Source organism: Salmo trutta, chromosome 26, assembly GCF_901001165.1.
Source record: "Salmo trutta chromosome 26, fSalTru1.1, whole genome shotgun sequence".
Taxonomy (NCBI): Eukaryota; Metazoa; Chordata; class Actinopteri; order Salmoniformes; family Salmonidae; genus Salmo; species Salmo trutta.
In genome coordinates, this window is record NC_042982.1 from 3,464,163 (window position 1) to 3,488,423 (window position 24,261).

Consider the following 24,261-nt stretch of genomic DNA (forward strand, 5'->3'; position numbering starts at 1 on the left):
GGTGCTTGACTGCCATTGTGTGGTCAGAACGCTCGGAACAACCTTACTCCTCGGCCAGATCGTCCAGTCTATTTGTATAAATGTTCGATTTTTTTTCTTCCACTTTGACATTGCAAAGTATTTTGTGTAGATCGTTGACCAAAAATGACAATACAATCAATACAAAAATTGTGGACAAAGTCAGAGGGTGTGAATACTTTCTGAAGGCACTGTATTTCTATAGAAGACCATTTTTATTGTCAACTTCTTAGTTAGCTCATCAATATGCTTTTTAAATGCCCAGATATTTGTAAGCAATGTGGGCACCATCAAAGGTACTTATGCTTAAATCATTAGAATTATTTTTGTGTGCTCTAGAAAACAATATATACTTTGTTTGACCCGCATTCAATACAAATTGAATGCACACTGACAAGTGAAACTGCTTTAACAAATGATTTGTGAAGTAATTCCCCTTCTATAATTTAACATGGCCATCATACTGCATGGTTTTAAGAGATTTAAAGGTCCTATACAGCCATTTTTTAAGTCAATATCAATTTGTATTTTTGTATTTGTATTGATTATGGATCACTCTTCCTGGGGTCCAGCAAAATTAAGACAGTTTTTACAATTTTAAATACATTACAATACATTCACAGATTTCACAAGCCGTCAGGCCCCTACTCCACCACTACCACATATCTACAGTAGTAAATCCATGTGTATGTATAGTGCGTATGTCATCGTGTGTGCGTGTGTGTATGCACGTGTCTGTGCCAATGTTTGTGTTGCTTCACAGTCACCGCTGTTCCATAAGGTGTTTTTTTTATATCTGTTTTTTAAATCTAATTTTACTGCTTTCGTCAGTTACTTGATGTGGAATAGAGTTCCATGTAGTCATGGCTCTATGTAGTACTGTGTGCCTCCCATAGTCTGTTCTGGACTTGGGACTGTGAAGAGACCTCGGGTGGCATGTGTTGTTCATTCATTTCGGGGTAACAATTAAGGGTAACAATTAAGGGTAGGACTTTATAATAACTCCACGTAATAAAGCATTTAGAATGGATTAGTAAATAGTTTCTTCATCATTTATTAATCATTACTCCCACATTTTGTAAACGTTAGTTACATAGTTATTCACACATTTATAAACAACATTTAAAGTATTTAATAATTATTCATAAGATCATTCATACAATGTTTAATATAGATCCTTATAAACCATTTACTAATCATTAGTTAAGTCTTTTTGCGTGGTCTCATCTGAAGTGTGGGCTATTTATACTTTACTTACATTTTTAATTTGATTACTTTTATCCCCTTTTTCTCCACAATTTCGTGGTAGTTACAGTCTTGTATCATCGCTGCAACGCCCGTACAGACTTGGGAGAGGCGAAGGTCGAGAGCCGTGCGTCCTCCAAAACACAACCCAACCAAGCCACACTGCTTCTTGACACAAACCCACTTAACCCGGAAGCCAGCTGCACCAATGTTTCGGAGGAAACACTGTGCACCTTGCGACTGTGTCAGTGTGCACTGCGCCCGGCCCGACACAAGAGTCACTAGTGCGCGATGGGACAAGGACATCCCTGCCAGCCAAACCCTCCCCTAACTCGAACTCAGAATGGCTAGTGGCACAGCCTTAGACCACTGTGCCACTCGGGAGGCCCCCTTTAGAAGTACTTTAGAAATGTTTTGAGTGACCAGTGTAATTTCATACAAAAAGATGGACATGCCATTGGTAGACATTCCAGCAGTGCTTGATGCTCCTTAAAGTCTCAAAATGGCCCTTAGAACATATCAATGGTTAATGGGGCGGCAGGGTAGCCTAGTGGTTAGAGCGTTAGTAACCGAAAGGTTGCAAGTTCAAATCCCCGAGCTGACAAGGTACAAATCTGTCATTCTGCCCCTGAACAGGCAGTTAACCCACTGTTCCTAGGCCGTCATTGAAATAAGAATTTGTTCTTAACTGCCTTGCCTAGTTAAATAAAGGTTAAAAAAAAACTCACTAGGGTAGGGGGCAGCATTTGGAATTTTGGATGAAAAGCGTGCCCAAAGTAAACTGCCTGCTACTCAGGTCCAGAAGCTAGGATATGCATATAATTGGTAGATTTGGATAGAAAACACTCTAAAGTTTCTGTGAATATAACAGAACTGATATGGCTGGCGAAAACCTGAGGAAAATCCATCCATGAAGTGCCTTTATTTTGAATTGCCAGTTTTTCCATTGAAAGCCTATCGCAGTTCACGATCCCTAATGTGGGCTTCCACTACATGTGGCCAGTCTTTAGGCATTGTTTCAGGGTTTTACTCTGAAAAATGAGGGAGGAACACCACTTTCAATGAGAGGACAGTGGAAATTTCCAGACATGAGTCCAACGCGTGACCGGGAGTGCGCCTTTCTTGTTTCTCCTTTTCTATTGACAAAGATATTGTCTGGTTGAAATATGACAGATTATTTATGACAAAAACAACCTGAGGATTGATTATAAACATCGTTTGACATGTTTCTACGAACTTTTATGGTACTTTTTAGATTTTGTGTCTGCATGCTGTGACCGCGCTTTGTTCCAATGGATTACTGAACAAAACGCACAAACAAAACAGGTTTTTGGATATAAAGAGGGACATTATTGAACAAAACCAACATTTATTGTGTAACATGGAGTCTTGGGAGTGCAACCATATGAAGATCATCAAAGGTAAGTGATACATTTTATCGCTATTTCTGACTTTTGTTTACTCCTCTTCTTGGCTGCTAACTGTTTGGAATGATTTGTCTGCTGGGCACTGTTCTCAGATAATCGCATGGTTTGCGTTCGCCGTAAAGCCTTTTTGAAATCTGACACAGCGGTTGGATTAATAAGAAGTTTATCTTTAAACTGGTGTATAACATTTGTATCTTTTATGTATGTTTATTATGAGAATTTCTGTTTGTTGAGTTTCACTCTCTGCAATTTCCCCGGATATTGTTTGAGACAGTGGATTACTGAACAAAACGTGCTAACAAAACAGAGGTTTTTGGATATAAAGAGGGACTTGATCGAACAAAATGAACATTTATTGGGTAACTGGGAGACTTGTGAGTGTAACCATATGAAGATCATCAAAGGTAAGTGATTAATTTTATCGCCATTTCTGACTTTTGTTACTCGTCTACTTGGCTGGTTACTGTTTGTAATGATTTGTCTGCTGGGCGCTGTTCTCAGATAATTGCATGGTTTGCTTTCAACGGAAAGTATTTTTGAAATCTGACACCGTGGTTGGATTAACAAGAAGTTCATTTTTAAACCGATGTATAACACTTGTATGTTTCATGAATTTTTATAATGAGTATTTCTGTTTTTGAATTTGGCGCTCTGCAATTTCACTGGATGTTGGCCAGGTGGGACGGTCCACACGCCCTAGAGTTAAACAATAAGCACACAATACAAAGGATGTTTAAGACAATATATTGAACATTTTATTCCAAAACAGTCACATCTTTGTAATAGTGTAATGTGTAAATTTAGATACTCCGTGCTGAGTAAAATGACAGTTTTAGTCTGAAAATGCAAACATAAGCGTTTCTTGGCAATGGCTTTTCTACCAAAAGTCTGGATTGCAGTCGCTCTTTTAGAGCAATCGAATCACGGTTAACTCAGAACTACAATCTCTAATTTGGTCAGCTGTATGATTAAATTATGGGTCCATACCATAGAGATAGATAGAGGGCTCATCTTTGTATCTTTGCCATTATAGCGTCTGTGACAGCATGGGCAGCGCCATTGAAGCAGTAGTTAATTTGCTTCTTCACAATTGGCTGATCCCTCCTGATGACCCAGTTGGAAATCCCAACCAGTTGACTGCATTAAAATGCTGAAAGACCTCAATGGCGCTGCCCATGCCAAAACGGTATTTTGGCCACTAGAGGCCTCTATCATTCTTTATAGGCCATGTTAGAAATTGGGAGTCCTGTTTGCGAAGTCTCCACCCTAGTAAATGCAAACATTCAGGACAACGCACGGTAATCAAATATCTCAATACATTATTTCACTGAACTATCCCATTATATTTAAAGAGTTACTAGCTAAAGGCCCAGTAAAGGTGTCGCCAAATAAAGCCATGTGTGAAAATAGTCAGTGGTTAAAAGCCTGAAGCACTGAAAGCATTTAAAGGTTATGCATGTAACATTTCTACCTTTAAATCCTACATGTAACATTTATATAAAAATCCACTAGAGAAAAACGGGAGGTCTGTCCAGGTGTTGTATGTAGGCTACATCTCCCTGTTTTATGATTTGTTTGTGAGGTTGACAATATTCACAGTACAACTCTTCGTTAAGTCCTTGCAGCAGTTGTTCTAAGCTATTTTGAGACCTTAAGGACCATCAGGTCACAGGAGGTTGGTGGTACCTTAAATGGGGAGAATGGGCTCGTGGTAATGTCTGGACCGGTATCAGTGGAATGGTATCAAATACATGAAAGACATGGTTTCCATGTGTTTGATGGCATTCCATTAGCGCCATTCCAGATGTTATTATGAGCCGTCCTCCCCTCAGCAGCCTCCACTGCATCAGGTAGGCCTAATGCTGGAATGTCTACCAATGGCATGCCCATCTTTTTTGTAAAAAAATACACTGGTCACTCAAAACATTTTAAAAGTATTTATAATGCATAAATAGCCCACACTTTAGATGAGACCATGCAAAAAGACTTAACTAATGATTAGTAAATGGTTTATAAGGACCTATATTAAACGTCTTATGAGTGGAGTAGTGATTAGTAATGATGAATAAACTATTTACTAATCCATTATAAATGCTTTATTATGTGGAGTTATTATAAATTGCTAACCAATTGAGTACCTTACTATGATTTGTTTTCATTTAAAATGGTCAAAAAGAAACAAAAATAGCTTCTTAGCAAAGAGCAAATTCTCAAGCAAGAATTTTGCAAGCTATGACTCTCTGGGAGTGGTCTGTGGGGAGGGAAAAACTGAAAACTAGCTGTTATTGGCAGAGAGGTTTGGAAATCTCTTTCTTATTGGTCTATTAACGAATTTACAACCTGGTGATGTCACCAGACAGGCCAAAATTGCATCCCACCAAAACAGTCTGAAATTTCAGGTGGTCTTTTCAAACAGCTCTTACACTAAAAGGGCATTATCATAATTTCACAATTTCACAGATTTATTCCAACCTCATGGTGTGGAAATATATACAGTATAAAACACAGGAAATCACATTTTGACTGCACTGGGCCTTTAAGAATATTATTATATTGTTGTTCTGTGTGTGTGTGTGTGTGTGTGTGTGTGGTGGCGGTGGTGGGAAGGGGGGTAATGAGGTGGTTTCAGGTAGATTAATCTAATAATAGCCAATTGATATTGAGCATGATATTGAATGACAACAACTTAAGTGAATCAGACATTGACGTGTGTGTGGCATATCAAGAAGCTGATTAAACAGCATGATAATTACACAGGTGCACCTTGTGCTTTGGACAATAAAAGGCCACTCTAAAATGTGCAGTTTTGTCACACAACACAATGCCACAGATGTTTCAAGTTTTGAGGGAGTGTACAATTGGCATGCTGACTGCAGGAATGTTAACCAGAGCTGTTGCCAGATAATTGAATGTTAATTTCTCTTCCATAAACTGCCTCCAATGTTGTTTTAGAGAATTTAGCAGTACATCCAAACACGTGTAACCACGCCAGCCCAGGACCTCCAAATCCGGCTTCTACACCTGTGGGTTCATCTGAGACCAGCTACCCTGACAGCTGATGAAACTGTGGGTTTACACAACCAAAGAGTTTCTGCACAAACTGTCAGAAACTGTCTCAGGGAAGCTCATCTGCATGCTCATCATCCTCACCAGGGTCTTGACCACACTGCAGTTCAGCATCGTAACCAAATTCATTGGGCGAATGCTCACCTTCGATGGCCACTGGCACGCTGGAGAAGTGTGCTCTTCACAGATTCATCCCGGTTTCAACTGTAGATGGCAGACAGCGTCATATGGGTGAGCGGTTTGCTGATGTCAACGTTGTGAACAGAGTACTCCATGGTGGCGGTGGGGTTATGGTACGGGCAGGTATAAGCTGCAGACAACGAACACTATTGCATTTTATCGATGGCAATTTGAATATACAGAGATACTGTAACGAGATCCTGAGGCCCATTGTTGTGCCATTCATCCGCCGCCATCACCTCATGTTTCAGCATGATAATGCACGGCCCCATGTCGCAAGGATCTGTACATAATTCCTGGTAACTGAAATTCCATGGCCTGCATACTCACCAGACATTTCACCCATTAAGCATGTTTGGGATGCTCTGGATTGATGAGTACGACAGCGTGTTCCAGTTCCCTCCAATATCCAGCAACTTTGCACAGCCCACAGCTCAATTGAAGAGGAGTGGGACAACATTCCACAGGCCACAATCAACAGCCTGATCATCTCCACGGAAAGGAATGTGTCACGCTGCATGAGGCAAATGGTGGTGCCACCAGATACTGAATGTTTTTCTGATCCACGCCACTACCTTTTTTTTAAAAGATATCTGTGAACAACAGATGCATATCTGTATTCCCAGTCACGAGAAATCCATAGATTAGGGCTTAATGAATTTATTTCAATTGACTGATTTCCTTTATATGAACTAACTCAGTCTTGTTCCATGTTGTGTTTATATTTTTGTTCAGTGTATTTGATTGTTTGTGTTTATTGTGTTTTCTTATTTATTCTTCTTCTTGCTTTTTTGTGTGTGTGTGAAGTTTGTGATGCTAAATGTTTTTATCTGTCAGCCTAGGGACTATAGATTAAAACTAGCCAACTAGCTAAATCCAGCACATTTACAGAAATGTGAATTAATAATGCACCTAGATGGCAATGTAGGCCTAATAATGTAGGCCTACATTATCCGTCAAATAAATAAATGAGTCGTTTTATTTAAAATATTTAATCTAAGCCATTTGTTGAACGTCACATTGATAGCCTAATGTGAATGGGACCTTCTGCACCTAGATGCCCCTGTTTGTACGGAGTTGAGATCATTTCAGCGCCTCTATCGCCAGAACAGGGCCTTTGACACTCCTCTCGACCGCACGGCGCACCAACGCCCTCATCAACAGCTGGAGATGGGTGAACGGCTTTCTTCAGTAACTATTAAAATGCACAGAGGCAGAAGTGATGGAATAAGGAGATGAAGCTTTTGTGGATATACAGGATATAGACGTAGACATGTCACTTGAATGAAATATATTCATGCAGGCTGTCGACAGAGATAATGTTGTGCGTTAGAGTATGTGGTCCCGAGCTCTCCAGAGATGTGTTTCTACTTGGGGTCGTGTTTGTGCAAGGATAAATGGGGAATAAAAGGTTTGCAGACACAGTGTCGTCAGAATCCAAACCAAAAGAGATGGTAAGTTGTGTGTGTCGAACCATAAATTAACTCATAGTGATAGATAGTCTAAACTGATATGTTACAGTATAGGCAGGCATATGTTTATAGCATAGGTACTCAAATCTTACCCTACGTGGTCCGGAGCCTGCTGGTTTTCTGTTATACCTGACAATTAATTGCACACACCTGGTGTCCCAGGTCTAAATAAGTCCCTGATTAGAGGGGAACAATAAAAAAAATGCAGTGGAACTGGCTTCGAGGTCCAGATTTGAGTTTGAGGGTTATATAGGCAACTGGACTGAACTGATCGACAATAATAATTCAATGTGTTTCCAGTAGTATGCTTACTCATTAGGCTACAATGATGATTCAATAGGCTGAAGTCGCTGGTTGTTGACAAGTTTGGCAAAGAGACATGGTGAAGCTTAGGTGTCACGTCCTGACCAGTAAAGGGGTTATTTGTTATTATAGTCAGGACGTGGCAGGGGGTATTTATTTTATATGGTTTTGAGTGTGTGTTTATGTAGAGGGGCGTTTGATTTATGTATTCTGGGGTTTTTGGTTTAGTTCTATGTTGTATAGTTCCATGTCTGTTCTAGGGTATTTAGATCTATGTTTAGGTAATTGGGATTGGGGCCTTCAATTGGAGGCAGCTGGTTATCGTTGCATCTGATTGAAGGTCCTATATTTAGGAGTATGTTTGTTATGGGTATTGGGGGGGTTGTTCTTAGCACTGCTGTATTTAGCCTGCAAGACTGTTCGTTCATTTCTTGTTTTGTTTATTTAAGTGTTCACTAATAAAGTTAAGATGAGCACTCGACCCGCTGCGCCTTGGTCCACTTACTACGATGACCGTGACAGAACCTCCCACCTCAAACAGACCAAGCAGCGGAGAAAGGAGCAGCAGGTGGACTATCGGGAGTTTTGGACATGGGAGGAAATTCTGGACGGGGCTGGACCATGGCACCAGGCTGGGGAATACCGTCGCCCACCGGAGGAGATAGAGGCAGCCAAGGCAGAGCGGCGCCGGTATGAGGCTATATATGCGCCGATAAGGAAGCAGGAGAGGCAGCCCCCAAAATTATATTGTTTTGGGGGGGGGCACACGGGTAGTTTGGCTAGGGCAGGCAGTAGACCTGAGCCAACTATCCGTGATTATTATGGGGAACAGAGGATCAGAGGAGCACCGTACTATGCGGAAGTGCGCACGATCTCGTCTATGCGCACGAACAGTCCGGTGAAAATGATTCCAGCACCTCGCAAGTGCCATGCTCGAGTGAGCACTCAGGCCGTAGGGGTTGTATGCTCCAGACCGCCAGTAATTCTTCATGGCCCAGTGTATCCTGTTCCCGCTCCTCGCACTAGCCCTGAGGTGCGTGTCTCCAATCTGATACCTCCAGTACCACCAGCACCACGCACCAGGCTTCCAGTGCGTCAGCCCAGTCCAGTACGTCCTGTTCCCGCTCCTCGCACTAGCCTTGAGGTGCGTGTCTCCAGTCTGATACCTCCAGCACCAGCACCACGCACCAGGCTTCCAGTGCGTCAGCCCAGTCCAGTACGTCCTGTTCCCGCTCCTCGCACTAGCCTTGAGGTGCGTGTCTCCAGTCTGATACCTCCAGCACCAGCACCACGCACCAGGCTTCCAGTGCGTCAGCCCAGTCCAGTACGTCCTGTTCCCGCTCCTCGCACTAGCCTTGGGGTGCGTGTCTCCAGTCTGATACCTCCAGTACCAGCCCCACGCACCAGGCTTCCAGTGCGTCAGCCCAGTCCAGTACGTCCTGTTCCCGCTCCTCGCACTAGCCTTGAGGTGCGTGTCTCCAGTCTGATACCTCCAGTGCCAGCCCCACGCACCAGGCTTCCAGTGCATCAGCCCAGTCCAGTACGTCCTGCTCCTCACACTAGCCTTGAGGTGCGTGTCTCCAGTCTGATACCTCCAGTACCAGCCCCACGCACTAGGCTTCCAGTGCATCAGCCCAGTCCAGTACGTCCTGCTCCTCGCACTAGCCTTGGGGTGCGTGTCTCCAGTCTGATACCTCCAGTACCAGCCCCACGCACCAGGCTTCCAGTGCGTCAGCCCAGTCCCGAGCTTCCGACGACAGTACCTCGTCCAGAACTTCCGGCAACAGTGCCTCGTCCAGAACTTCCGGCAACAGTGCCTCGTCCAGAACTTCCGGCAACAGTGCCTCGTCCAGAGTGTCCAGCAACAGTGCCTCGTCCAGAGCTTCCGGCGACAGTGCCCCGTAGAGAGACGGCCCACTGTCCGGAACCGAGAGAGACGGCCCACTGTCCGGAACCGAGAGAGACGGCCCACTGTCCGGAACCGAGTGAGACGGCCCACTGTCCGGAACCGAGTGAGACGGCCCACTGTCCGGAACCGAGTGAGACGGCCTACAGTCCGGAACCGAGTGAGATGGCCTACAGTCCGGAGCTCCCAGAGTCGCCCTACAGTCCGGAGCTCCCAGAGTCGCCCTACAGTCCGGAGCTCCCAGAGTACAGTCCAGGGTCTACAGTGACATGCTTCAGGCCGAGGTATTCAGTAGGGGTGGACTGGTCAGGTGGGGGACTAAGGCCTGAGCCTGAGCCACCTCCACTGTAGGAGATTTGGGGAGGGGGGGTGTAGCACGGGAGCCGTCGGTGACGGCAGCCACCCTCCCTTCCCTCCTTTTAGTTTAGGGGTTTATTTTGTAGATATTTTTTGTTGTTAGGTGCATCCGGGGTCTGCACCTTTGGGGGGGGGGGGGGGGGGGGTACTGTCACGTCCTGACCAGTAAAGGGGTTATTTGTTATTATAGTTTCGTCAGGACGTGGCAGGGGGGTATTTGTTTTATATGGTTTTGAGTGTGTGTTTATGTAGAGGGGCGTTTGATTTATGTATTCTGGGGTTGGTCCCGTGTGGCTCAGTTGGTAGAGCATGGTGTTTGCAACGCCAGGGTTGTGGGTTCGATTCCCACGGGGGACCAGTATGGAACAAAATGTATGAAATGTATGCATTCACTACTGTAAGTTGCTCTGGATAAGAGCGTCTGCCAAATGACTAAAATGTAAAATGTTTTTGGTTTAGTTCTATGTCGTATAGTTCCATGTCTGTTCTAGGGTATTTAGATCTATGTTTAGGTAATTGGGATTGGGGCCTTCAATTGGAGGCAGCTGGTTATCGTTGCATCTGATTGAAGGTCCTATATTTAGGAGTATGTTTGTTATGGGTATTGTGGGAGGTTGTTCTTAGCACTGCTGTATTTAGCCTGCAAGACTGTTAGTTCGTTTGTTTCTTGTTTTGTTTATTTAAGTGTTCACTAATAAAGTTAAGATGAGCACTCGACCCGCTGCGCCTTGGTCCACTTACTACGATGACCGTGACATTAGGTAACAATGTCATCAATTAACAGTGGACTCATTAACATCATATTATACTATTTGGAAGTCTCTTGATAATTGAATAATTGCAATAATATGCTGCGTAATTCCAGAAGGTGGCGTTAATGGCTAGCGTTGAGTTCGGTCCCTCTCTCAGCGTGGAACTACAGGCTAGCTAATTGATGGATTCAGTCACTGCTTGCTGTTTAATGGTAATCAAAGGGATGTGTAATCTGCTGAAATTAGTTGGTAAGGGTAGGCAACAACACATCTGCCATGCGGATCCTCAACACGGGTGCGCCTCAGGGGTGCGTGCTTAGTCCCCTCCTGTACTCCCTGTTCACCCACGACTGCCTGGCCAAGCATGACTCCAACACCATCATTAAGTTTGCTGATGACACAACAGTGGTAAGCTTGATCACCGACAATAGGAAGGAGGTCAGAGACCTGGCAGTGTGGTGCCAGGCCTACAACCTCTCCCTCAGCGTGAGCTGATCGTGGACTACAGGAAACGGAGGGATGAACACGCCCCCATTCACACCGATGGGGCTGTAGTGGAGCGGGTCAGAGAGCTTCAAGTTCCTTGGTGTCCACATCACCAACAAACTATCTGTCACACCCTGATCTGTTTCACCTGTCTTTGTACTCGTCTCCACCCCCCTCCAGGTGTCACCCATCTTCCCCATTATCCCCAGTGTATTTATACCTGTGTTCTCTGTTTGTCTGTTGCCAGTTCGTTTTGTTCGGCAAGTCTATCAGCGTTTTTCCCCTTGCTTCTGTCTTTTTCTAGTTCCTGTTTTCTATAGTTTTTCCGGTTTTGACTATTCTGCCTGCTCTGACCCTGCCTGCCGTTCCGTACCTTGTCACATCACCCTGGATTATTGACCCCTGCCTGCCCTGACCCAGAGACTGCCTGCCGTTCTGTACCTTATGGACTCTGATCTGGAATACTGACCTCTGCCTGCCCTTGACCTGTCGTTTTGCCTTCTAGTAATAAACTTTTGTTACTTCGACACTGTCTGCATCTGGGTCTTCTCCTGAAACATGATACTATCATAGTCCAAACACACCAAGACAGTTGTGAAGAGGGCACGACAATGCCTATTCCCCCTCAGTAGACTGAAAATATTTGGCATGGGTCACCAGATCCTCAAAAAGTTCTACAGCTGCACCACCGAGAACATCTTGACCAGTTGTATCACTGCTTGTTATGGCAACTGCTCTGCATTTTGTAACGTAACAAAATGTGGAAAAGTCAAGGGGTCTGAATACTTTACGATTTTTTAATCCAGTCGGATAAACACTCCAAACAGCCTACTTGACCGCTCGGAGACGTCTGCACGGTCCTAAAGCACACTGTTGCCTTGTTTTGTATCTCATTCCAATGATAAAACTGGGGGGGACAAAAATACAATTTCAGAATGTGGGGGGGACTTGTCCCCCCTGTCCCCAGTGAAAGTTGCTCCCCTGCATATGCTATAGAAACAAGCAGATGCATCTCTGATGATCTCCAAAGAATTGTCCCAAAACTATCTCAATAACCCAACACAACACAGACAGTTTTCCACATGGTTTGAAAGTGAACCTTCTTGTGCAATTTAGCCATAACATGAATTTCCTCCAATGTGTCTCTCGCCCCATCCATCAGGACATACAGCAATCATTGCAGAGGAAACACCAATCTCAGGGAGTGTGTAGGAACCACTGGAAGACTGTTGGTCCAGCTTGAGAAGTGTAAAGCCCAAAAATCTCTATTCATTCATTTTCTAATGGATTTGCTCAGTCCGCCTCAGATATCGATAAAGCCAGGCAATTCCATCTTCCTTGTCTTGATATCTCTAATCTTGATATCCTTGTCTTGGTATCACTAATATGTGTTTACTTCACGTACAGGCAAACTCTTGAGAGGATTTCAGCCAGTCTACCAGGAGAACCTTTGCATCGACCTGAAGACATTTTGCAATGCCTTTCCCTTCCATATTTATTGATGTATTTTTATTTCACCTTTATTTAACCAGGTAGGCTAGTTGAGAACAAGTTCTCATTTGCAACTGCGACCTGGCCAAGATAAAGCGTAGCAATTCAACACATACAACAACACAGAGTTACACATGGAATAAACAAAACGTACAGTCAATACAGTAGAACAAAACAAAACAAAAAGTCTATATACAGTGAGTGCAAATGAGGTAAGTTAAGGCAATAAATAGGCCATGGTGGTGAAGTAATTACAATATAGCAATTAAACACTGGAATGGTAGATGTGCAGAAGATGAATGTGCAAGTAGAGATACTGGGGTGCAAAGGAGCAAGATAAATACATAAATACAGTATGGGGATGAGGTAAGTAGATAGATGGGCTGTTTACAGATGGGACACCATATAGTGTACGATGAAGAGATAAAAAAGTATTATCTCCCAGATTCCCTCTTGGTATTGAGTAACTACGCCGTTTAAAATAAATAAAAAAAGTAAAAAAAACCTTTGGATCAACTATAAAAAAATGCGTAAACTGTACATTTGTTATAAAAAAAATATTTTACCTTTATTTATAGGTTTTCTCAATAGAATTTTTTTGTTTTTTGTTGAAACCAAATATATCATTCAATGCCATCTCTTATATTGTATTATTAACAAACCCTTATTTTAATTTGCAACTTATTTCTTTCAACACTTAACTTACTTTTCCCCTTTGGTTAAACCTAATAAATAACATAAATACAAACTAATATATATAGGCTACTACAACCCATTTTTTCATATTGTACCAAGTTGATTTTTCACTTTGGAGTTACCTATCCAAATATCTTCATTTGGGTTACAAGCAATTACTGTAAATCAGTTTCCTGTTAATCAAGATATTAAGTTGTTTCATAACATTAAATCAGGTTTTCAAACACTTTCTTTACATAAGAATTGTACATGAACTGGTTACCAATATTGTAACCAAATTGTTACCATCTCATCAATTAAAACTTTTCCAGGCTCTTTAGAATCACAGCACTTACAGAGATATCATTTAAAGGGAAATGTCAACATTTTTCTGTTTCATCTTCATCATCTCCAGCACCTCCCCAACATATGTGAAAATGGCACGTTTCTGTGTTTTGTAGTAAAAAAAGACAAAGGAAGATAAGTGTTTCCAATGACATCATTGATGTGCATCATGTGATTTTAGCCAATCATGAGTTGGCTACTAATTACCTTCCTCAGTCTTTTTTACTACAAAACATAGAAATATGCCATTTTCACATTATGTTGATGTTGGGGTGGTGCTGGAGATGATGAAAATAAAATTTAAAACCTTAGAAATTTCTCTTTAAGATTCAGTGCTGGCATTGACCCTATAATCATAAAAAAAAAACAGAACACATTACCTGGAATGGCATTCACTCTCACGGGTGGCCAAAAATAACAAACTGAAAGCCACGCCCCCAGTAGGCCATGCCTCCAACTCTTCTGATAGGCTGCCGCCTCTAAATTGCACCCACCACTATGCATTGCAAACGCACATGTGGTGTTGGAAGCAATTTAAAAGCTTTCATTCAATTAAAAAATTCACATTGATATGTCCAATTCTTTATTTGATTTCCTACAAATTGAATAGAATAGGTTGAACAAACCAAAGTGTAATTTTGTATCATAACAATCAGAAAAAGCACAGAAAAAGAACAACAGTGCCGTCCCACTTTTTATAGTGTGCTTTAGTAATGCCAGATAAGCACTGGGATGGTTTCCCGTACACAGACTAGTCCTTGTCATGGACTAAAAAGCATTCTCAATGGAGAATCTCAATTAGAAGTGCTGAACAAATATGCCTTTCACACCACCTTGACCTCCTAACTGTCCCAAAGCCCTTCGAACAGCATTTATATAATGTAGATATGGTGAATTGTAATCTTAAAACATGGAGTTAGGCTGCTGAAGTGCACTACTTTGACCAGAGCCCTATTGGCCCTCATTAAAAGTAGTGCACTATATAGGGAATAGGTTGCTGTTTGGGACACGGCCTGAATCTCGGCTCTCTGGTTCAACCCCTGCAGCTGATGGTGAGACAGGCGGGGGTGAACATCCAGAAGATCGTCCCCGGGCTGCAGAACATGAGCATTCACCTGGACCAGTACCTTAGTATCGTCCACCCCGAGGTCACCTTCACCATCTCCAGCATCAGGAAGTTCATCAACAGCCACTTTGTCCTGCAGACGTGACGGGAGACCTGGAGGGACAGACCCAAGCTGGAGCTCAGAGGTGGAATGAATGAACGGATTAATGAATGAATGAATGGATGAAGGAAGGAATGAATGAAATAATAGATGGATGGATGGATGAACGGATGACTGAATGGATGAATAAAGGAAGGAAGTCAGGAAGTAAGTAAGGAAGGAGGAAGTCAAGGAAGAAATAAATTGATGGTTATTTATTATTATGTCATGCCACTTATGCTACCTATCCCACCATAAGCTTTTGACAGAAACACACACATTCCCCCTCCCCTCCATTTAATTTCCCCCCATTCACTCTCTCCTTATTTCCACCTCTTACTCTCCTGTTCCCAGGTCAGATGTTGTCGATGGAGTATCTGCAGTGCATACTGTACCAGGCCTCCCCTTTGCTGCGGAGCCTCCACAAGCTGGAGGAGCAGAACATGCACATCTCTGACATTGCCCCTCATGACGTCACGCGGGACTTCATCCTGCTCAACCAGCAGCGGCTGGCCTAGATCGAGTTCTCCAAACAGCTGGAGAGGAAGAAGAAGGAGCTCCGACACCTGTCCCATATGGAGGAGGAGAGGACCAAGACGGAGAACCTGCTGTATGCCATGCTGCCCAAACACATGGCCAACCAGTTGAAGGAGGGGAAGAGAGCAGGTGAATGACACAGGGAGAGGAGATGTGGGGAGAGTAGAAGAGAGGAGTGGAAAGGTGCAGAGAGGCGAGTTGAGGAGAGAAGAGGATTGGAGAGGTGGGGAGAGGAAAGGAGAGGAGAGAAGGGGAGAAAGGAGGAGGGAAGGTGAGGGGAGGTGAGGAGAGGAGGGGAGAGTATGGGAGAGAATGGGAGGAAAGGAGAGAAGAGAGGAAAGTAGAGAAGATGTGAGGAAAAAATAGTGGAAAGGAAATAATTTGTGAGAAGATTGTGAAATGCCCTAGTAGGGCCAAAAAATATTTTGCCAATACCTGTGTACAGTAGCCTAAGCCTCCCTTGCTCTGACACACAACAGACAACAGTAAAGATGTACAGAGTGGAATTGATGGGCATTTTTAAGGATATTTCCTTGCCTTGCTGCAGTGTATTACATATTTAATGGCATGAGCTGCAGATTGAGACAGCCCCACAACACAGCTAGCAGCAAGCGGCTCCCAGCCACATCTGTCTTTGAAGCACAGAACACAGAACACAGACAGACAGACAAACAAACCGATAGACACAGACAGATGAACACAGACAGACAGAGAGACATACAGAGACACAGACAGACGGACACGCATGCACAACGCACACACACAACTCTTGTGCATAAACAGCACACACACATGCATATGCGCGCACACACACGCAAAATGAATTAATATGAATCAACAGGTCAACTTGATGTGAAAAAGGATTAAGCAGAATAACTCGTTTTCACTATTGTTCTCGACATTGGAAAAGGACTCAGACAGTGCTACATTTATGGAAATGGCCATGTGGTCGGTGGTGGTTGTGGTTATGTTTGCTTTAAAGGAGTACACCATCCTCTCCAGTGATGTGGTCACCTTCACCAACATCTGCTCAGAGTGTGACCCCATTCAGATCGTCAACATGCTCAACTCCATGTACCTCAAGTTCGACCGGCTCACCACAGTACACACAGTTTACAAGGTAACAAAATATTACATTTGTCAGATAGGCTAAACATCATTATTTATCATTCATAATTTCATCTTGTGAATTATTCTACATATCCATCTTTTCATTCATCTTGACCAGGCAGCCTGGAATAGCCATTCCAGTACTTATCTGACCAATATCAATCTGCCTGTGGTTGTGTGTGCATCAGGTGGAGACCATAGGCCTACATGGTGGTTGGTGGTGTACCCATCCCATTGTCCAGCCATTCTGAAAGGGTGGCCAACTTCACCCTGGGCATGATCATAGCAGCTAGGGAGGTCATCAACCCCATCACAGGAGGGCTTATCCAGGTGAGACCCACAGATGGCTGGTGTGTTTGAATGCTGGATTGATTCTTCCCTCTATTTTTGTAACAGCATTGTTCCATTGATCCAAATCCAAAGGGTTGTGTTTCCCTGCCCTTGTCTTTCTTTTAGAGCTGATCTTTCTCAGTTCTCCTGCTAGTTTATCACAATACAATACCTCTCTCTGTGTCTGAGGCTGGTCTAGCGGGTAACGAAGCTGCCAGCAGCACATAAATGTCACCCCCTAGCGTTGATACGCATCCTTCCACTACTCAGTGATAATTTCCACCTATTTCTGTCTCAATAGAGTAAAAATATCCCACAAAATATATTTAATAAACAACCAATACCTCTCTGCTGTAGGTACACAACGGGCCGGTTCTAGCTGGTGTGGTGGAGGAGAAGATGCCTCGCTACTGCCTGTTCGGAGACAGTAAACACGGCGTCTTGCATGGATATCCACGGCCTCCCCAACAAGATCCACCTCAGCCCTAGTGTTCACCTGTAAGACCTCGGCGCATGTCACTGAACTGCAGGAAATGAAATCAATCAAGAAAGCAAGCAAGCAATTTTTTTTACAGTAAATTGATGGTTGGTTGGTATGTTAGTTGCTTGGTTGGTTGAGGGATTGATTTATTAATTGAGTGCTTTGTTGGACTCTGGTCAGATGTAGTGCGCAATAGAAGGAAAAGGGTGTTCATATGTATAAGGCTTTGTGTTCCTATGTCTTCTCCCTCCTGAGTTCTGAAAGACAAGGGCTTCATGCTGTCTGTCTGTCTGTCTGTCTGTCTGTATGTCTGTCTGCCTCTCAACTACTCTCTTTAAAAATACACACCTTTATAAATATACAGTACACCTGAGGAAATGTCTTAGATGTGTGTCTCACCTTGTTGCACCTTATTTGTCTAACTCTTTGGGTTGCTCAGCCTCAGATGCATTATCTCAACAGGTTTTCTGTTCCCTGATATTTACGGCGCATTTAGCCATAATCGCCACTGTGGTAGATTCTTAATGCCTCACTCTAATGCTAGACCTCTTTGCTGTAATCTAATCCCACAGCCATCCAGAGGGTGCAGAGTGAAGACAGGAACCCCACAGTGCCCATGGAGTATAGAGACGGCCTGACCTACCCACCGCCCTCCTCTTCTTCTTCTTTCTTTTCTTATATCATTCTTTCTTTCTTTTAATTTCATGATATTCTTGAATATTTACATTTGAATTAAATCTTATATTCTTAAGCTCTTATGTTCTTCATATTATTCTAAAATGATCTTTAAGTCATAGGTGAAAGACTGCTCCTCCATTTCTTTTACATTTCTCCTATTCGTTACCTCCATTGCCTCCCACTCAGCCTGCAGTGGTGGCTCTTGGGAGGTTTGTGTGTTTCATAGGAAACCTCAGGGCTTAGAGAGCTACGGCGGTCTCCACAGTGACAACAAGTCAGGGGGAGGTCTCCTCAACCCAGACCACCAGCTGACCAGAGCAACCTTGTACCAGAGTAACACTCCCATAGAGGCTCCTCCTTCCACTCAGAGGAACAAACACATCCAGACCAGTTTCTGTGTGGTCCTCTGAACTGTTGAAATACTACCCAGACCAGTCACTGTAGCCCAGTTTATACCTGGTGCTAACACATGCGTCCTTTATCCTGATCTTGTCCTCCATTGTGATTGTGCCCACATTTTAGCTGTTGCATCTACACATGATAAAATACACATATTAGAATGTGTCTCTTATCCGTCTACTGTGTCTGCCTTGTGACCAGATTTCCTGGTCCTTCCCTGTATGCAAATTATTTAACAGATATTATTCAAAAATAATATTTCTTAAGACACATATTGATAAGTCAATGGTGCCACCTGTCAATGATTTTAGAGGGAGGGATAATTATGATTTAATATGTTTTACTGTCCAAATCCTTCTCCACTGGCAAGATATCCAGACACAATGCATCCCTGAACACCTCCGGAGGCGATCAGGAACATCAGATCACAATACGTCTTCTAATCGTCTAGGACGCATGTTAGCACCAGGTATAAGCTGAGCTTAAGTGAGCCATTGAATTGGACCACAACTGCTGGAATATAGGAAATTCAATGAAATTGGACTCTCTCTGCTGTTGAGCCTATACTCTGTGAGCCTATAGTGTTTTATGAACATAGAAATGATCTATGGTCTATGGTCATCTTGATAATGTTTGCGTTTTATGTGATCTCTCCCATGGAGCACTGCCATCTATGTGATATATAGAAGTCAACTGTAAGCAGACTGGTACCTCTGGTCTATAGGGCATTAGAACACGTAGGTAACTCGTTGTCGTTGTGCGATGGGATCAGAGCTACCAGACTGCAGGGTGAACGTACTATATACCAGACCTGTGTTCAAATAATATTTAGAGTATTTCAATGACTTCAATTACTTCCAAAGACATGTGAAATTAGTTTTAGATATTTATAGGAATTTATTTGAAAATACTTTCAAATACTTCAAATAGAAGTAGCTGATTTGGCCACATTTAAAAAAAATACTAAAATACACAGAAAATGAGTATTTATATAACAAATACTTAAATACGCATGTATTTGAAACCAGGTCTGACGTAAACATATGTGTAGGCCTACAGTATATACGTATATAGATTGTCAATTTACATATATACGTATATCATTTGTATTTCCTGATGAGGTATTTGAGAGTCCTCTGCCAATATTGTATTGTCTATAGAGTTTTAATTCTGTAAAAAAAAAATGTAGCCTCCTATGTTTTTTTTTAACTGTTGAAGACTGTTTAAGCCAAAATTATTGAAATACCCAAGCAATAGGATTATATTTAATATTTAGAAAAAGTTAACAACGTGTTCTAATTAATGTGTGTTTTCTCTCTGTCTTGACCCAATAGAAAATAGTGATAGGCCAATAAACATTTACTCAAAGCTACCCTACGGTACCTGGCATGCATTGATAAAAACAGGTGAATAAGTGATGACCCTGAAATTCACCAAGAGGCAGCATGCCCATTGCTCTGAAGAAAAAGAGACCACACCGTCACTAAAACGATCGTCACTTGCAGCGTTCTCAAGGCTCCGATTGACGTGATGGGCTGCAGGGCTGGACATCTGATCCGTGGAAGGCGTGTTGTGTTGGAGGGAGTGCTGGCGGCTCATCACTGATGACCGGGCATTGGATCATCTCGGCCGGATGGAAACAACACCTGTAACCGGAGTCTCCATGTGTGGAGTTCAGGTCAGGTGCGATAAAAATCAATCTTCAGGCTGACCTAAAAAACTGTAGCTGACACACTGACCTAGATACTGTTTGTGTGATAGGTCTATTTCTGTAGGCCTAACTCCCTGCTCTTCACATATTTATGGGCTATAGAATAGATATTGTTCCGCCAAAGGGTCCATCTCTCGCCGTCTATCTTCACCTCACGAATCCGTCTCCGCAATCGCATCCAGATCTGTCAGATGGTTGGCCAGAACTGGTCGGTTGGTGTAGATGTTATCCACAGGCAGAAGAAATGTTACCGTCTTTACTTTGGTCCTGCAAAATAAGGGGAATTAATAGCAACCTAAGCAAAATGCTACATGTTGCTTTAAATTAGGTTATCAAAAAATTCTGGTGAGGTTGGATGAGAAGGCCCACTGGGACACTCACCTGTTATTGTGTACGTATTCTTGGTGAAAGAACCCGTTGGTTAACTTCTTTGCAGTGGTGCTGATCTCGTCTCGTCTCGTGTGGAATTCCCGAAGATGGATGTGGCCCTTCTGTCGACTTCCTCGTGAACTCGACCCCAACTTGAGTTGCTTCCCTTCGCAACCTCTTCATCTTTCGACACACTCTCCTCGGTCTCACTCTTCCTGATCACACTTGGCTTGTTGGAGGCGATTGAGTATCTCTGGATGGTCATTACCATGTTCTCTGTGAGATCAATAAAACAAATTGATCAGATGATTTTGTTCAAACCAGGCCTAGCTTTAAATAGCCTAATTTTAAACAATGTTTATTCATAAAATATTGTGCTTTATCTTTCCATTTAAAACGACAAATGCAGTTGATAGTGCGACTTTACCCATACTGCCGCTCGAGCGCAGACGCATTCCGTCTCAGGTTTATGTGGGATGGGTTGTAGTCAGCCCCAGTCCTGGGCTGTCCTGCCGGTGAATACGGATTAGGTTCACCTGGCTCAGTCCCAATCACCGGCTGACCGATTTCCCCTGTAGCACACTGTTCTCCATATCAAGCTTCTTGATTTCGTTGCTATCTCCATGACCACCTCAGCGAGGCTCCGGCTGCTTTCCATGAACCACGGCTTCCCATACAACCACGACTCGAGCAAGAGGAGCTAGTTTTGTTGCGGTTTTAACATGCTGCCTGTTCTAGCTCTCTGCCAGTCTCTGTCTGCGTCTCTCAATCTCTGTCTAGATCATGTCCAAAGAAGATTGTCGCCTTTCACCACTTGTACAGCTAAAAGGGCTTGGGTGATCAGCCAGTGGGACACAAGCAATGTTTTTATTAAGTGGCGCGCAGTGTCGTATTTCAGGAAAAGCATGCTGCGGAATGGACAAGGAGATGAAATCCTTATTCTGAACATTTCAGCAAAGGAGGTAAGCTATACAATAACATCTAATGAAGTTGTCTTGAATCAAACGTAGGCTAGGCCATTGTGTGAATCTGATAATGAGGCAGATTACAGTTGTCCTCTGGGGCAAATGATGCATCTCCTCCCCAGCACCCACCACCCACAACCCACCACCCACAACCCACAACCCACCACCCACAACACCTAAAATATTAATTAGATCTAGCGAAGATGAATCTAGGGTGGCAAAACAACCTGCAGACACATTATTGTTGCTCTCTTAAAAACGCATCAATAAAAATATGTCATAAATGGACAAGAAGGTTCTATTAGGCTACTATAGGTTTTGATTGGTTTAGGGTCAGATGACATCAGGTTTTGGTCATCTGTTACCAGAGAGACTGCAGCCATCGGGACCAAACGAAACATGACACGTTTATACACTGCAGCATGTGCACAGAAAAGTAGGCACATGCTCATGTGATACGGCTCACAACAAGTCAGATTGGTTGTCTCTGTGATGTTGCGACCCATTGCGATAATGAACATAAATACATGGTTATCACTCACATTCATTCGTCTAAAAAGTGAAAGTTACCTCAGGACCGACAGCCAACAAACGTCACAATAAGAAATGCCCATCATTCATGATATCATAATTGTCAAACGGCCTTCTATTTGGCAGGTACCCTAAACATTTTCTGGCAGATCAAGCGCTTGAATAGCTCAGCAGCTTTATTAACTTTGAAAAGGTGAGAGAATTGTTATTTTCTCATCCAATTGTTCGTTTCACAATGCGAGAAAAGTGCACAGATCTTTAATTGCATGGTCCCAGCCATTAACAGGTGAGAGCACTGTTTTTTTTGTTGTAGCCTACATTTGTCCTTGAAACAGACCAACAGGTCAATATTGGGGGTTTCTAATATTACTATCACTATGGTATCAAAGTCTCTAGAAGTTTGGCAACAACACAAGCTGGTGGAAGCTGTTTCCATGTTATTTTGCAACCAAAAATGTATATTGAATTCATTTTAGTTGATAACAAATCAAATAATCGAACCGATACCCAGTGGGACGATGACACACAAACGCTCCAAAGCAATTATTGTGCAATCCGGAGTAAAACAGTAGAATAGTGCAGTAAAGACGCAATCTATTTAAAAAACACTTGCTGGCATCTTTCAGCATAACAATATTTAATTGAAAAAAATATATTTCGGCTTCCCTTGTGGCGCAGCAGTCTAAGGCACTGCATCGCAGTGCTTGAGGTGTCACCACAGACCCGGGTTCGATCCCAGGCTGTGTCACAACTGGCTGTGACCGGGAGTCCCATAGGGCAGCGCACAATTGGCCCAGCGTCGCATCGTGCTCTAGCGACTCCGTGTGGCGGGCCGGGCGCCTGCAGGCTGAACCATGTTTCTTCCAGCACATTGGTGCAGCTGGCTTCCGGGTTAAGCGGGCGGATGTTAAGAAGTTGGGGAGTTGCAGCGATGAGACAAGATCGAAATTGGATATCACCAAATTGTGGAGAAAAAATTCTGCCATGCAACAAAAATCTCGGAGGAAAGAAGACAAGGAAGGAAGACAAGACAATGCTGAGTTAAATTACAAAGTTTTACTGAGCTAGGTTATTACATATGCCTAAAAGATACAGTGCCTTCAGAAAGTGTTCACACCCCTTGACTTTTTCCACATTTTGTTGTGTGACAGCCAGAATTTAAAATGGATTAAATTGAAACTGTGTCACTGGCCTACACACAATACCCTATGATGTCAAAGTGGAATTATGTTTTTAGAAATGTTTACAAATGAATAAAAAAAGCAAAAATGAAATGTCTTGAGTCAATAAGTATTCAACCCCTTTGTTATGGCAAGTCTAAATAAGTTCAGGAGTAAAAATGTGCTTAACAAGCCACATAATAAGTTGCATGGACTCACTCTGTGCGCAATAATAGTGTTTAACATGATTTCTGAATGACTACCTCATCTCTATACCCCACACATACAAGAAACTGCAAGGTCCATCAGTCAAGCAGTGAATTTCAAACACAGATTCAACCACAAAGACCAGTGAGGTTTTCCAACCCCTCACAAATAAGGGCACCTATTGGTAGATAAGTAAAATTCAAAAAGCAGACTTTGAATATCCCTTTGAGTATGGTGAAATTATTAATTACACTTTGGATGGTGTATCAATACACCTAGTCACTACAAAGGTACAGGCGTCCTTCCTAACTCAGTTGCTGGAGAGGAAGGAAATCACTCAGGGATTTCAAAATGAGGCTTAAAAACAGTTACAGAGTTGAATGGCTGTGATAGGAGAAAACTGAGGATGGATCAACAACATTGACGTTACACAACAATACTAACCTAAATGACAGAGTGAAAAGAAGGAAGTCTGTCCAGAATGTGTTTTGTGACTTGCAAGCCTCCCCCTTTTTCCTCCAAACAAATCGATGGTCATTATGGCCAAACAGTTCTATTTTTGTTTCATCAGACCAGAGGACATTTCTCCAAAAAGTACGATCTTAGTCCCCATGTGCAGTTGCAAACCGTAGTCTGGATTTTTTATGGCGGTTTTGGAGCAGTGGCTTCTTCCTTGCTGAGTTGCCTTTCAGGTTATGCTGATAGAGGACTCGTTTTACTGTGGATATAGATACTTTTGTACTTGTTTCCTCCAGCATCTTCACAAGGTCCTTTGCTGTAGTTCTGGGATTGATTTGCACTTTTCGCACCAAAGTACGTTGATCTCTAGGAGACAGAACACGTCTCCTTCCTGAG

The 24,261-nt window shown here is 42.9% G+C and overlaps 1 pseudogene; it reads left to right on the forward strand.

Annotated features, from left to right (window-relative positions):
• The first annotated feature begins 10,719 nt into the window (after nucleotides 1–10,719).
• LOC115162774 (guanylate cyclase soluble subunit beta-2-like) lies at nucleotides 10,720–18,474 on the forward strand (annotated as a pseudogene).
• The last annotated feature ends 5,787 nt before the right edge of the window (nucleotides 18,475–24,261 follow it).